Raw genomic sequence first — 14,182 nt, 5'->3', positions numbered from 1 at the left:
TCATTTTGACTTGTGTTGGGTGTGCGTAGACGCTCATCCTGCTTATTTTTGAATGAGAAGGCCAGCCATCTTCCAACACAAAATCGGGAGATGGCCGGCTATCTCCTGAACCCGGCCAAATTGATATAATCGAAAGCCGATTTTGGCCGGCTTCAACTGCATTCCGTTGCGGAACCTGCCAAAGTTAAAGGGGGCGTTTCGGCAGGGTATGGAAGGCGGGACGTGGGCGTGGTTACGTGATGGCCGGCTTCGGCCGATAATGGAAAAAAGAAGGCCGGTGTAACAGGCCATAGTATACCCCCCGCCCAGACTATACCCGGGGTTAAAGTGGCCTAGGCCAGAGTATACCCCGGGTATATTCTAGCCTAGACCAGTTTAACCCCGGGGTATACTCTGGCCTAGGCCAGTTTATACCCCCTCAGGCCAGATTATACCCCGGGAATATAAATTGGGGGCTAGGCCAATTCATACTCCCTCTAAAACAATATAATGCAATTGTAACATAATGTTCAACAAATTTGACTGTTCATAATATAATAAAAGTAGCCTAGGCCAGAATATATCCCTCCAGGCCAGAATATACCATCTGTGCTGCTTCCTCTAACACTTTCTCAGCCTGTCTCTGATTGGTTGCTTCCTCTAACACTTTCTCAGCCTATCTCTGATTGGTTGAGAAGCTGCTTCCTCTGTTGTCACTTCCCTGGTTTTCTCACCCTGTCTCTAATTGGTTGAAAAGTGCAGATCTCTTTTTATCATCCTCATACACACAGCTGCTTCTTCTAACACCAAACTCTTTACTTTACCATTGTTGACAACCATGGAAGACCAACTATATAACCAACTTTTGACATTCTACACTGCAGCACAACAAAAGTACCCCCTGTGGATCTACGATCTACCTCCAGAGAAACGTCTAAATGCCAAGACCCAGTTCCATCAAACAGCTAAGCCATATCGAGCAGACAGAGGGATTCTTTTCCATGGGGAAAAGGAGGTTTTAACTAAAAGACAACTGCCAAATATCCTTAAGGCCTGTCATGACAACCCAATTTCTGGTGGCCATTTTCGCAGAGATAAAACATTAGCCAAAATCTCTGTCCGTTATTACTGGAAGGGAATGAAGAACGTCATTCACCAACATGTCAAAGCCTGTCAAAAATGTTTTGTTACAAATCTCAAAATCAGCAAGGAGTATCCACCACTCAACAGTATACCAGTGCCTGGAAAAGTATGGAGCTTAGTCGGGATTGATATTGATGGGTCCTCTTCAGGAAACATTGAATGGCAACAAATATATCGTTGCTGCCACTGAACATTTCTCAAAGTAGACTGAAGCTACAGCTGTTCCAGATAAGAGTGCCAAGTCAGTAGCAAATTTTTTGTACTCCGTTATTTGCCGCCTTGGCTTTATGGACACTGTCATAAGTGACCAGGGACGAGAGTTTGTGAACTCGATTATCGACAACCTGATGGAGCATTTCAAACAGATCACCGCATTTCATCTGCCTACCACCCACAAACAAATGGCCAGCGGGAACGTGACAATCGAACACTCAAGGAATCTCTCAGTAAGCTTGTCAATGAACAAGGAAACAACTGGGACCAGTTCATCCCTGGTGTTTTGTTTGCCTATCACACATCTGTGCATGCCTCAACTAAGTGCACTCCATTTGAGGTCATGTATGGACAGAAGGCCAAGCTTCCTATGGACCTCAATCCCTCAGAATATGACACTATGGACACCATGCCCCTTTCAGATGATGCCAACCCTGATGTGCTAAATACACTGACAACCATTCATAAAAAGCTCTGCTCAACTGTCAGTACCAACATTCATTCTGCCCAGGAACACCAGAAGCGTGCCTTTGACCATCGACACAACAGTCAAAAAGAAATCACTGCTGAAACCATCGTTTACATCAAGAATAAACAACGTATTCATCGCATGGGTTCAAAGATGGAACCACGCTGGATTGGACCCTACTTTGTTGTGGAATCCTTGACCAAGGGACGAGTAAAACTTAAGAACAATAAGACTGGCAAGATACTGAAGAACACCTACCATGCCAGCAACCTTAAGATTTACCAGGATGAAGAGACTACTCCACCACCTCAGTCCTCTGATGATTGTCTCAGTGACTCTGCTGTACAGAAACATAAGCAAACCAAGACTTTCAACCCACTACCAAGTTCAGAAAGAAAGTATCTTAGCACAACTCTTGGCCTTACATTTGGTAAGGTTGTGTATTGTGGATGCACAAGGGACCTTGGACATCCACAGCGTACATATAAAACCAAAGGTGATGGCAACTGCTACTTCCGGGCCATCAGCTACTTTCTGACAGGAACAGAGGACAACCACTCCCTGCTCAGAAAGAAAGTCATCCACCACATGAAAATGACTTGAGAAGAAAACTACAGGACTACTTGAACCAAAAGGTGAATGAATATGTGAACATCTCTGGTATCTCCCGTGATGGAGTATGGGCAACTGATGCAGAGATCATGGCCACAACAAATCTGCTGAGTTGTGACATTGTCATCCACACAAAAGTTGGTGACTCCATGGATTGGTTGACCTATCCCGCAAGTTTCAATCTGCAGTCAACAACAGAACACACACTTTATCTTGAAAACAAGCATGATCATTTTGATGTTATCAGTATTTAACTTTGAACGTTTATATTAAAGTGAGAAGCTCCTAGTCTTAGAAGATGAAGTTTCAGGACCTAGGGCAGGATATACCCCAAGGCAAAAATGGGTATATTCTTCCCTGGGGGGTATATTCTGGCCTAGGCTACTTTATTCCCCTGGGCATAGATAGTGTATTCTGCCCTAGAGGGGTATATTCTATTCTGCCCTGGAGGGGTATATTCTGGCCTAGGCCAGAGTAAACCCCGGGGGGGGGGGGGGTATATTCTGGTGTATTCTGCCCTGGAGGGGTATATTCTATTCTGCCCTGGAGGGGTATATTCTGGCCTAGGCCAGAGTAAACCCCAGGGGGGTATATTCTGGTGTATTCTGCCCTGGAGGGGTGTATTCTGGCCTAGGCCAGAGTAAACTCTGGGGTATATTGTGGCCTAGGCCAGAGTAAACTCCGGGGTATATTTTGGCCTAGTCCAGAATAAACTCCGGGGTATATTGTGGCCTAGGGGGATATAGTCTGGCCTTTATGCCAGTTTATCCCCCGGGGTATACACTGGCCTAGGCCACTTTAACCCTGGGTATAGTCTGGGCAGGGGGTTAATGTGGCCTGTTACACCGGCTCTGACGAGCACTTGGCTGACTTCACTTGGTCCATTTATTTTTAGGACCAAGTCTCAAAGAAGTGCCCCAACTTACCAGATGACCACTGGAGGAAATAGGGGATCACCTCCCCTTACTCTCCCAGTGGTCACCAACCCCTTCCCACCCAAAAATAAAAAATTAAAAAACATTTTTTTACCAGCCTGAAATGTCATACCCAGCTCCATGACAGCAGTATGCAGGTCCCTGGAACAGTTTTTAGTGGGTGCAGTGCACTTCAGACAGGTGGACCCAAGCCCATCCCCCCCACCTGTTACACTTGTAACTTCCAATTACCGCGAGGGTGGGCGGGACTCAATGTGGGAAGGCCCGAACGAAGTCAAAGAGATTTTTAGTAGCAGGGCAGACACGAGGCGCTGCCTGTCCGGCGCTTCCAAATTGTTTTTTTAAAGGCAGTGAGGGTGGTGGGCGGCAGGAGAACAGAGCTGGTAGGTGGGCGGGGGGGGGGGGGGACTCAGATGGGAGAAGGGTGTGCGATAAATGTATAGGAACTGCTGAAGGGAGAGAGAAGAGCGGGATGGAGAAAGCAGGGACAATAAACATGAGCTGAAATTATTTCAGAAAGCTGATAGAGGCCAGTTAATTGGGCAGTATGTACCCAAGCTAAGCAGTGATCTGCACCATGGAGTGGAGCGTAGGGAGAATTGTGTTTGCTTCTTTGTAGGCCGGACATTTGGGACTGTTTGGCTACATAGTTTATTCTCCAATGAAGTTTGATGGAGGTAAAACCATATAACATCTACTGGAATGGCAGGGAATAAGAACTGTGTGTAGGACTTAGGGGGACTAATACGGGGTGCTATAGGATGGGGGTGAAGTGCATCAGTAGAGCTGTGTGTGCACTGGAATAGCAGGAGTAGAGACGCTCAGGGTTGCCAGTCCCAAAGAATGAGATTCACTATCCTAGTGAGTGAAATTGAAGGCTAAAGAGTGAAAGCTTTCAGGTGGCATGTTATACAAATTAAAGGAGCAACATCAAATGATATTTACATCTTTAGATGTTGCTGAAATCCCATCCTTGCTGTTGCTCCTGCTGAGCTTCAGGTCCTGGCTTGAATTAACTCCTGCTCTGTTGTTGCTGCAGTCTGGGCTCCACTTTTGTTTTTTGGAGCTGGCTGAGAACTGTACTAGTTCTGTTGCTCCAGTCTCGAAAATCCACTTTCTGCCTTACTCCCTCCATTAGGTTACCTGAGTTCAAAGATGGAGGGCCTGTTCTGCTGCCTCCTCCTCTATCAGGACACTGCAGGCGTGTTCTAAATTTGGTGTGCCAACAGAGAAGCATAGTGGTGGGGAGCAGTGGCACAAGCTGGGCTGCCTCTAACAGATTTTCAGTGATAGTGTCACCACCCTCCTGCGCTCCGTTGTATCTGTGGGGGTTTACCCAACACCTGTTGTTGATAGTCGTGGCTAATGTTGGGTACCACACGGAGCTCAGGGGATGGTGCAGGAATACTAACCTCGTCCCACCCTTTCAAAAAGATGTGGGAGGAAAATAAACTAAATTGGATACTTTTCTAAATTAACCAGAACCAACACAATATTAAGATTTTCAAACAATAAGTCAACTTTAATTTCAGAAATTTCTATAACAAATATTATAACATTGAAAGTAGATAATAATTGTAATACCATGTGCAGATTAACTCTTTTGTTGTGCTATCTTACTTATTTTTGTACCTCTTTTCTCTTTTAGGTTCGCTTTCGTCAGAACACACCCCAAAATCAGATAAGTACAAATTAACCTTAGCAAACCCAAATTTTCTCTGTATTTTCTCTCTCTTTGTGAGTATTTCCCTGAATTTGATTCTTTGGTGTTTTCTTTTCTCTTTTCAGGTCTCCGTAAGCAGCCCACCCCTCTCACCAATGAAGTAAGGTAAGTATTGTTTTTTTTTTTCTTCCCTATTAGTCTTTCTCTCTTTACTTCTAAACACTTTTTGTGTCCCAGAATGTCACTTAGCTGTCGTTGGTTCACACTCCGTTCTTGTCGCCGTCTTTCTTGCGTGGGGGCCCGTTGTCAACAGTTGCTTTGTTTCTGTGAAGTCTTCATTCTAAACCTTTCCTTAACAAAATGAAATGGGGGCAAAACCCTCTCTTCCTGGGTTGAACTGAAACCAGTTTAGCTAAGGAGTGATATCTGGAAAACTGTGGCCAACTATTCTTCAAAAATAAAATTAATTAAATGTTCCCTATCTTCCAGGTCTAAACTTTAGTTTTTTTTTTTCCTGAACTAGTGGTGAGAAAGATTGATTGTCCCTTTCACACAATCACTCCCACACAATTCTTTTATTACACTATTCAAATTCTTATTTCAACTCACTACCCATTAAGCTATAACTCTACTTCCATTGAATTAAACTTTAAATTTATTCCCAAACCCTTTACCAAATACTCCTTAAGCTACTAATACTGTTACACTAATAACCCTCTCTTATCAAATTCCCCTTAACTCTTACCCTATTACTACATTCACCTTATCCTAATAAAATTTTAAAGCTTATTCTATAAATCACACCTTCCTTACACACCTCACTTTCATTCACCATCAATCACCAGAAACCTTTCCCAATATCCTATCTTTTACCATTAAAACCCTCCTCTCACTACCAGCACCTCCTCAGCACCTCCACTCTCTCTGACCATCAATCCCACTCTGACCAACTGCAACACCCCAGTTGCCTTGGTAACCAGCCTTGGCTTGCGTTCCAAACCAGCCTTGGCTTGCGTTCCAAGACCCTTCCAGCCAATCCCTGCCTAGAACCAAGATTCCAATCTCCTCTGCTGACCAGCGGAATTCTGGCCAGCAGTGCAAAATCCCCATTTTAACCCCATAGAAACTAATGGAAAAGTAATAAAACTAAATAAAAACCCAATAAAACTTTATCCAAATCACCCCAAAATTTCTACACCAATTAAACTTCCCATTCCCTATTAAATCCTGCTTTTAAAATTTAAAAATACCACTTTTTACAGTCCGCCCGCAATTATCTCTCCTAAACCCCCCTCAAAAATCCCAAAATAATTTGAAACCCACTTTAAAAATTCAATCCCCTTCCCCTCTACCTGCTACGTCGAATTTAAAATTTTACAATGTAATTAACCCCTTAAAACCCACACTACACCAGAACACCCCCAAAAAATATTAAAATTCAAAATGTAACCCCCCACAAAAATAAAGAAAAATACCTCGATTCCAAATATGCAAAAATATTTCCAATCCGTCAAACCCCCGATTTTTTAAAAATAAAAAACCCAATTTATGCAAATTAAAAATCAACCAATTAAAATTCCGGGCCAAACGACCCCTTACCTTAATGTAGAATTTCCCCTCACGTTAAGCCTTCCATCCGTTCCGGTCTCCGACGTCCTGGGACAAAAACGGAGCGTTTTGAAAAATTTGCCCCCAAAACCGCGATTCTTCTGGAGCTCCGGCTTAAAAATCGAGGCCCAGGCTTGTAGGCCTCGCCGGAGCTCCCGCCCAAAAACAGTAAGTGCGCGTGCGCGCACCCCCGTCACACCTCTCACGCTCCTCCCTCGGGCCAGGCAGGCCCCGCTCGCTACCCCCATCAAAAAAATGACGGCGCTGCTCCTCTTCGCTCCCGGGGACATGCCCAATCGTCCCCGGGAGCCCAAAAACAACGGCGCCGCTTCTCCCTCCAGAGGAGGCACCGGATGGCCCCGAAAATCTCTCGGGAGCGCCACTCTTCTCCCGCAGCGCTCCCATCCACGAAAATGGGCCCAAAATCGGCCCGAAAATCGCCGGCCCCCCAAAAAACGGCCCAACACTCGGGGAACCACAGACCACCTCACTGCGGCCCCAAAGACTACCCTCCAAAATCGCACCCGGACCCTGCGGCTCCCCTGAGCCCCCCAGAGACCCAGGTAAAAACATTTTTATTTTTTATTTTTTTTTAACCCTGGTTACATTAGGGACTAGAAAATGCCACCAGCCGTGCTATTCCAGTGTTCCTCTCTTCTTAGGCCAGTGGGGCCTGGGAAACTTCTGCTGGCCTCACTGTTGCAATCCCAGGCGACAGGGCTACAGATGGTAGACAGGACACATAAGGACACAGGAGGATGGTGGACATGGTGAGAGAAAAAAATATCAAATGGAAAGAAGACTCTGCATAAAACAGAAGACACTGGGACCAAAGCGAATAAAAAAAACAAATGATCAGACAACAAAGGTAGAAAAAAGTATTTTATTCAGAATTTATTAATTGGAATATGTCAGCTTTTGGAAATGTGCATTTGTGATATTTTGCATGTAAGTTTCAATTTTTCTAGTATTGCTGCATGCTGAGTCTGACTTCTTGGGTTAATTTTCCAGTTCAGTATTTTGCCTTCATATCTGTTGTGTCATGTGTTTTTCATGTGTGATCAAGGTGCAGTATCCTGCTAGCGTGTAGCATTTGCAGCCCTTTTTGTTTTGTTTTTTTCACGAGGTAGTGTATTGGTGTTTTAGAGCCTGGTGTAATTACACTGCTGCCTTTGCAAGCATAAGGTTGTGCTCGTCCTGTCCTTGGAACTAGTTCTGTTATGGTTTGGTAAGGTTATGAGTGTGTTTTTGCACAAGTTTGTGTATAGTGTTTTGCAGTGGAGAGATTGCGTGTCCGCACCTCTGACCCCCCCCCCCCCCCCAGGGTTATGAGAATTGGAACTACTAATTGTAGTGGACTTGAACTGAATAATTTCTGGGGAGGGGGTGTTTCATGATAGCATTGTGCTTATTATTTCAATCAATTTTTCTGTACAAGTTTAGCTTTATTTGTCTTTATTTGAAATTTCATAAATAAAAAAATTTCTAAAAATTGAATAATATTATCAATGGGGTGGAGCTGGGGTGGGGGCGGAGCTAGGATGGGGCGGGGCTAGGATGGGGCCCCACCAAATTGGTCTGCATAGGGCCCCGCACTTGCTAAGACCTGCCCTGCAAACAACAACACTCTTCCTCAAGACTATATGGTGACATTTAGCAGCCAACAGGAAATCTTCCAGCAATATTGAATCAGAGATTGTAGCCACTAGCAATTCACATGAGATCTTTTAATTTCCAATATATAGGATCAGCCCAACTTCTGCTTGGACCTTCATTGCTTTACTAGACTCTGCATGCCAGATGGTCACTGGTTAGGTGTTGATATATTCTGGCTGGGGAATTGAGTGTTATAAGTCTTCTGAGACATACATCCTGGGTACGTTTATGAACAGTCAAAGACAAAGAGTGTTTTAACAAATAACCCACTATGGTTCCCTCTTTATGGCAGTTCAGTTCAGAGGTTGTTTGTCTTCTAATGCACCAGCAGATGGTCTATGCAAACATTTTTTTTTTTTCCGAGTGACCATCTTTTCTACACTGAAAACAGGAGCTTCTGGTTGCTGAAGAAGATCTGGGAGCATACAAGTGAAAGTGTGTCCTTGGACTTCCGAATGTGAGAGGAGTTCCTCTTTCATATTCTCTTGGCATGGGTATGATAATGGCATCTGAACCTTGCTGCATAAAGACTTCAGATTGTGATCCTTCAGACCTCAAAGTCAGAAGTTGCCTGCAGGGCCGGCCCTAGGGTTTCTAGCGCCCTCCTGCAGTCTATTAGTCAGCGCCCCTACCCATCCCGGGGCGGGATCACCATGGCTCCGCCCCCACAGTAGACACACCCCGTTTACCAGCCATGGCATCATTGAAAATATTACACCAGTATAGAAGAAAAATAATTTAGCACACAGACCAGGAATTAGGAGAACAGACAGTCTTGCCAACTCTGAAAAACAATGTGTTATCAAAATTTCAGAATCTAACAAACAGATCCCTATTCAGACACTTGGCCTTGCAGTCACACATGTAGAACAGAGATAGCCCCTCTTCAAATTCTTCAAAAATTAACCTGAAATCCTAAGAAGTTAGACTTTGCATGCAGCACAATAGTCTTCCCATCCAGCACAGCTTAGGATCTAGCTAGGGCAGACTTAATCAGCATAAACTAATATATTCTACAGTCTGAGTTGGACAGACTAACAGGAGTTACTGAAGTGGGAATGAGAGATAGGAGATTGGTGATGGTTAGGAATTGAAAGCAGCCATCTAGCCCTCCTGTCCTGTGAGTTGCTGTGTTGGGGTGGGGGTGGAAAAGGGTGGGTCAGGTGCAGCACTAAACAGCAGTCTCTGACAAAACAAGGGTCCAGGCAGTGCTGTGCTGTCTCTGAGCCCTCTCTAGGCTGGATTCCAGCTCCTGGTTTCACTCTCAATCCCAGTGTGTTTGGAGCAGTGAGGGCCTCTGACAAACACAACAGGAGGATATTTCTCTGCTTGGGAGGGGGGAGGGGACTGAACAGAGAGCTGACAGAGCCAGACTGAGATGAGCAGGAGAGATTAGATAAACAAAAGCCTCAGCAGGCGCCCTTGAAGGCAAACGCCCTCCTGCAATGCATAGCCTGCTTACCGGGTTTGACCAGCCATGGTTGCCTGAAGGATTTCAACTGGATTTTTGAGAAGTTGGAAGTCAGAAGTTCCAACTTCTCAAAAATCCAGTTGAAATCCTTCAGGAAATCAAGTTATACTGCCTCCTGGGTTAGACCTCCTAATCCTGGTCAGTATCTCCCCAGGAATATCTTTGCATGTGTCTTCTTCCTTCTGCCTCTTGTCCCAAAGTTGCCCATACGTCATGTTTGTGTGCCTCAACTAACTGTCGTCAGTCCCCTAGGGTTATGGTGTCATAGTTCATGACCTTAAAACTACCCATTGATTTGTAAGGTTCATGAAGAAGCATCAACCCCAAGCTGATCCTGAATCTTGATTTCTAGTCTGGGCTCTGGTGAGTAGGGAATGTACTTCCTTAACAAATTTCTTAAAGAAGAGCGACCAAAATGATAAAGGGGATGGAACTCCTCCCACATGAGGAAAGGCTAAAGATGTTATGGCTCATCAGCTTGGAAAAGAATTGGTTGAGAGGAGATATAATTGAAGTCTATAAAATCCTGAGTGGTGTAGAACAGGTAAAAGTGAATCCATTTTTCACTCTTTCAAAAAGTTCAAAGATTACGGGACACTCAATGCAATTGCATGGAAATACTTTAAAAAAAAATAAAAGGAAATATTTTTCATGAAAAGAAGCATTAAAATTTGGAACTTGCTGCTGGAGGATATGGTAATGGCAGTTAAAGCATCTGGGCTTAAAAAAGGTTTGGACAAGTTCTTAGAGGAAAAGTCCATAATCCGCTATTGAGATAGACATAAGGAAGCCACTGCTTGCCCTGGGATTGGTAGCATGGAATATTGCTGCTATTTGGGTTTCTGCTACATACTTGTGACCTGGATTGGCCACTATTGGAAACAGGATACTGGGCTATATGGACCATTGGTCTGACCCAGTATGGCTATTCTTATGTTTATTGTTTTTCTCAGAGTTTCACCAGCTTCAGGCAAAGAGTTGACAGTCTTGTTGCCAAGCATAAGAAAAGAAAATATATTCGTATAAGTACTATATTTTTTTATTTGTCCTAAGAAGCCATGGTAGCTTACAAGTTCTTATATTCCATATGCCTCACTCTTGATTTGCCAAGCTACTTTGGTGGACTCATGCTGTATAAACAGCCTGTCTGTATGAAGAAAAAGGTGTGAATTTAATCAATTTTTAAACAACTGTATGCAATCACAACAACCCAAATTGTAGACAGATGATGTAATTAAAATTCCAAATTAATGTAATCAAGAGCATCTGAGAACAAATGCATGTTCTTCGTATGATAAATGCAATAGATAGTCTAAGTGTTTTGACATTCAAACCTCAGAATCAGTTTCACAAAATTAAAATATTAAATATCGAGGCTTCTCGTCCTAAGGAAGTTCTGGGTTGAAGTTTTAAAATTATACTGCAACGATTTCAGTTGAAATGTATGTCTGTACAGTACAAAGATAAACTATTCCAAACTAAGAAGCTGAATAACATTGAAAAGCAGACTACAAAAGTCAGACATAACATGAAGGAGCCTCACACCTCAACACAAACAAGATACTTTATTTCTAAAGTTTAATCATAACATTCTTCCCAAGAAATGATAATATTAAAGTAAATAAAGATGTAGCAGCTGATATTCAAAACGAGTTATCTGTCCAGAAATGGCCGCCGACAGGCTGACTCGCTTGGTCGCAGCTATATGGTCATTTTCAGTGGCATTTAACCAGTCATCCTCGCTGAAAATGACTGATTAGTGCCAAACTTAAAGCTGGCTATGTCAGGGGCAGAGTTTGGTTAGGTCCCGGTATTCAGACCTAACCATCAATGTTTAGTGGATAAATAAGACCACATAAATAGCTGTCCTATCTTTATGCGTTAAGTCTGAATTTTAACTTAACTGACCAAAAAAGAGGCACTGAGGGGTCCTTTAACTAAGGTGTGTCAAAAAATGGCTTGCAGTAACGTAGGCGTGGGTTTTGAGCATGCACCGATCCATTTTTCAGCATGCCTGTAAAAAAAGGTCTTTTTTTTTTTTTAATTCCGAATATGGACGTGCGGCAAAATCAAAATTGCTGCGCGTCCATTTTTGGTCTGCAACCTTACCGCCAGCCATTGATCTAGTGGTAAAGTCTCACACATAGTAGATGATGACGGCAGAGAAAGACCTGTATGGTCCATCCAGTCTGCCCAACAAGATAAACTTTATGTGCTACTTTATGTGTATACCTGACCTTGATTTGTATCTGCTACTTTCAGGGCACAGACCGTAGAAGTCTGCCCAGCACTATCCCCGCCTCCCAACCACTAGCCCCGCCTCCTACCACCGGTTCTGCCACCCAATCTCCGTTAAGCTTCTGAGGATCCATTCCTTCTGAACAGGATTCCTTTATGTTTATCCAATGCATTTTTGAATTCTGTTACTGTTTTCATCTCCACCAACGCCCGCGAGAGGGCATTCCAAGTATCCACCACTTTCTCCAGGAAAAAATACTTCCTGACATTTTTCTTGAGTCTGCCCCCCTTCAATCTCATTTCATGTCCTCTAGTTCTACTGCCTTCCCATCTACAGAAAAGGTTTGTTTGCGAATTAATACATTTCAAATATTTGAACGTCTGTATCATATCACCCCTGTTTCTCCTTTCCTCCAGGGTATATATGTTCAGGTCAGCAAGTCTCTCCTCATACGTCTTGTAACGCAAATCCCATACCATTTTTGTAGCTTTTCTTTGCACCGCTTCAATTCTTTTTACATCCTTAGCAAGATACGGCCTCCAAAACTGAACACAGTACTCCAGGTGGGGCCTCACCAATGACTTATACAGGGGCATCAACACCTCCTTTCCTCTGCTGGTCACACCTCTCTCTATACAGCCTAGCAACCTTCTAGCTACGGCCACCACCTTGTCACACTGTTTCGTCGCCTTCAGATCCTCAGATACTATCACCCCAAGATCCCTCTCCTCGTCTGTACATATCAGACTCTCATCGCCTAACACATACGTCTCCCGTGGATTTCTACACCCTTTGCATCACTTTGCATTTCTTCACATTGAATTTTAATTGCCAAACCTTAGACCATTCTTCTAGATTCTGCAGATCCTTCTTCATGTTTTCCACTCCCTCCTGGTTGTCCACTCTGTTACAAATCTTAGTATTATCCCCAAAAAGGCAAACTTTACCTTCTAACCCTTCGGCAATGTCACTCACAAATATATTGAACAGAATCGGTCCCAGCACCGATCCCTGAGGCACTCCACTGCTCACCTTTCCCTCATTCGAGCGAGTTTCATTAACCACCACCCTCTGGCATCTGTCCATCAACCAGTTCCTAATCCAGTTCACCACGTCGGTTCCTATTTTCAGCCTGTCAAGTTTATTCAAGAGCCTCCTGTGGAGAACCGTGTCAAAAGCCTTGCTGAAATCTAAGTAGATTACGTCTATAGCATGCCAATGATTCAATTCTCCAGTCACCCAGTCAAAGAATTCAATGAGATTCGTTTGGCATGATTTACCTTTGGTAAAACCATGTTGTCTCGGATCTTGCAACTTATTGGCTTCCAGGAAATTCACTATCCTTTCCTTCAGCATCGCTTCCATTACTTTTCCAATAACCGAAGTGAGGCTTACCGGCCTGTAGTTTCCAGCTTTTTCCCTATCACCACTTTTGTGAAGAGGGACCACATCCACTGTTCTCCAATCCCACGGAACCTCTCCCTTCTCCAAGGATTTATTAAACAAATCTTTAAGAAGACCTGCCAGAACCTCGCTGAGCTCCCTCAATATCCTGGGGTGGATCCCATCCAGTCCCATGGCTTTTTCCACCTTTAGATTTTCAAGTTGTTCATACACACTCTCTTCCGTGAACGGTGCCATATCCACTCCATTCTCATATGTACTTTTGGATTGATTTTATAGTGCACACTATCCCCTTAATTCTATATATCGCCCTGAGATTTCTGCATGGAAATCAAAGCTTATTCCATAACAATGCACATAAGCTAATTGATTAAAAGATAATCAGTGCTGATAATTGGATGTTAACAACCAATTATCTGCACTAATTGGCATTAATTAGAATGTACATGCACTACTTGCTAAGCATATTCTGTAACATGGTGCACGTAAATTCTAAGTCACAAAGGAGAGGGTAAAAAAGTACACAAGCAAAAAAAGTCAAAGAAAAAAAGCACAACAGGGTCTTCAAGACTGTGACAACAGGAGTCCTTTATTTTGAAAGACCAGACAAAGGCCGTGCTTCAGCCTAAAATGCCTGCCTCAGGTGTCTATTGATAAAACATACAGAAGGCAATCATACATTAAAATCAATAATAAACAATATAAAAAACAGATGTTCATAAGAAGACAAACGTAACATGGTGCACATAAATTCTAAGTCACACAGTTGAAAAGGAAGTGTGGTCATGGG

This window comes from Microcaecilia unicolor, chromosome 4 (assembly GCF_901765095.1).
Source record: "Microcaecilia unicolor chromosome 4, aMicUni1.1, whole genome shotgun sequence".
NCBI classification, from domain to species: Eukaryota; Metazoa; Chordata; class Amphibia; order Gymnophiona; family Siphonopidae; genus Microcaecilia; species Microcaecilia unicolor.
Note: the sequence above shows the minus strand (reverse complement) of the source record.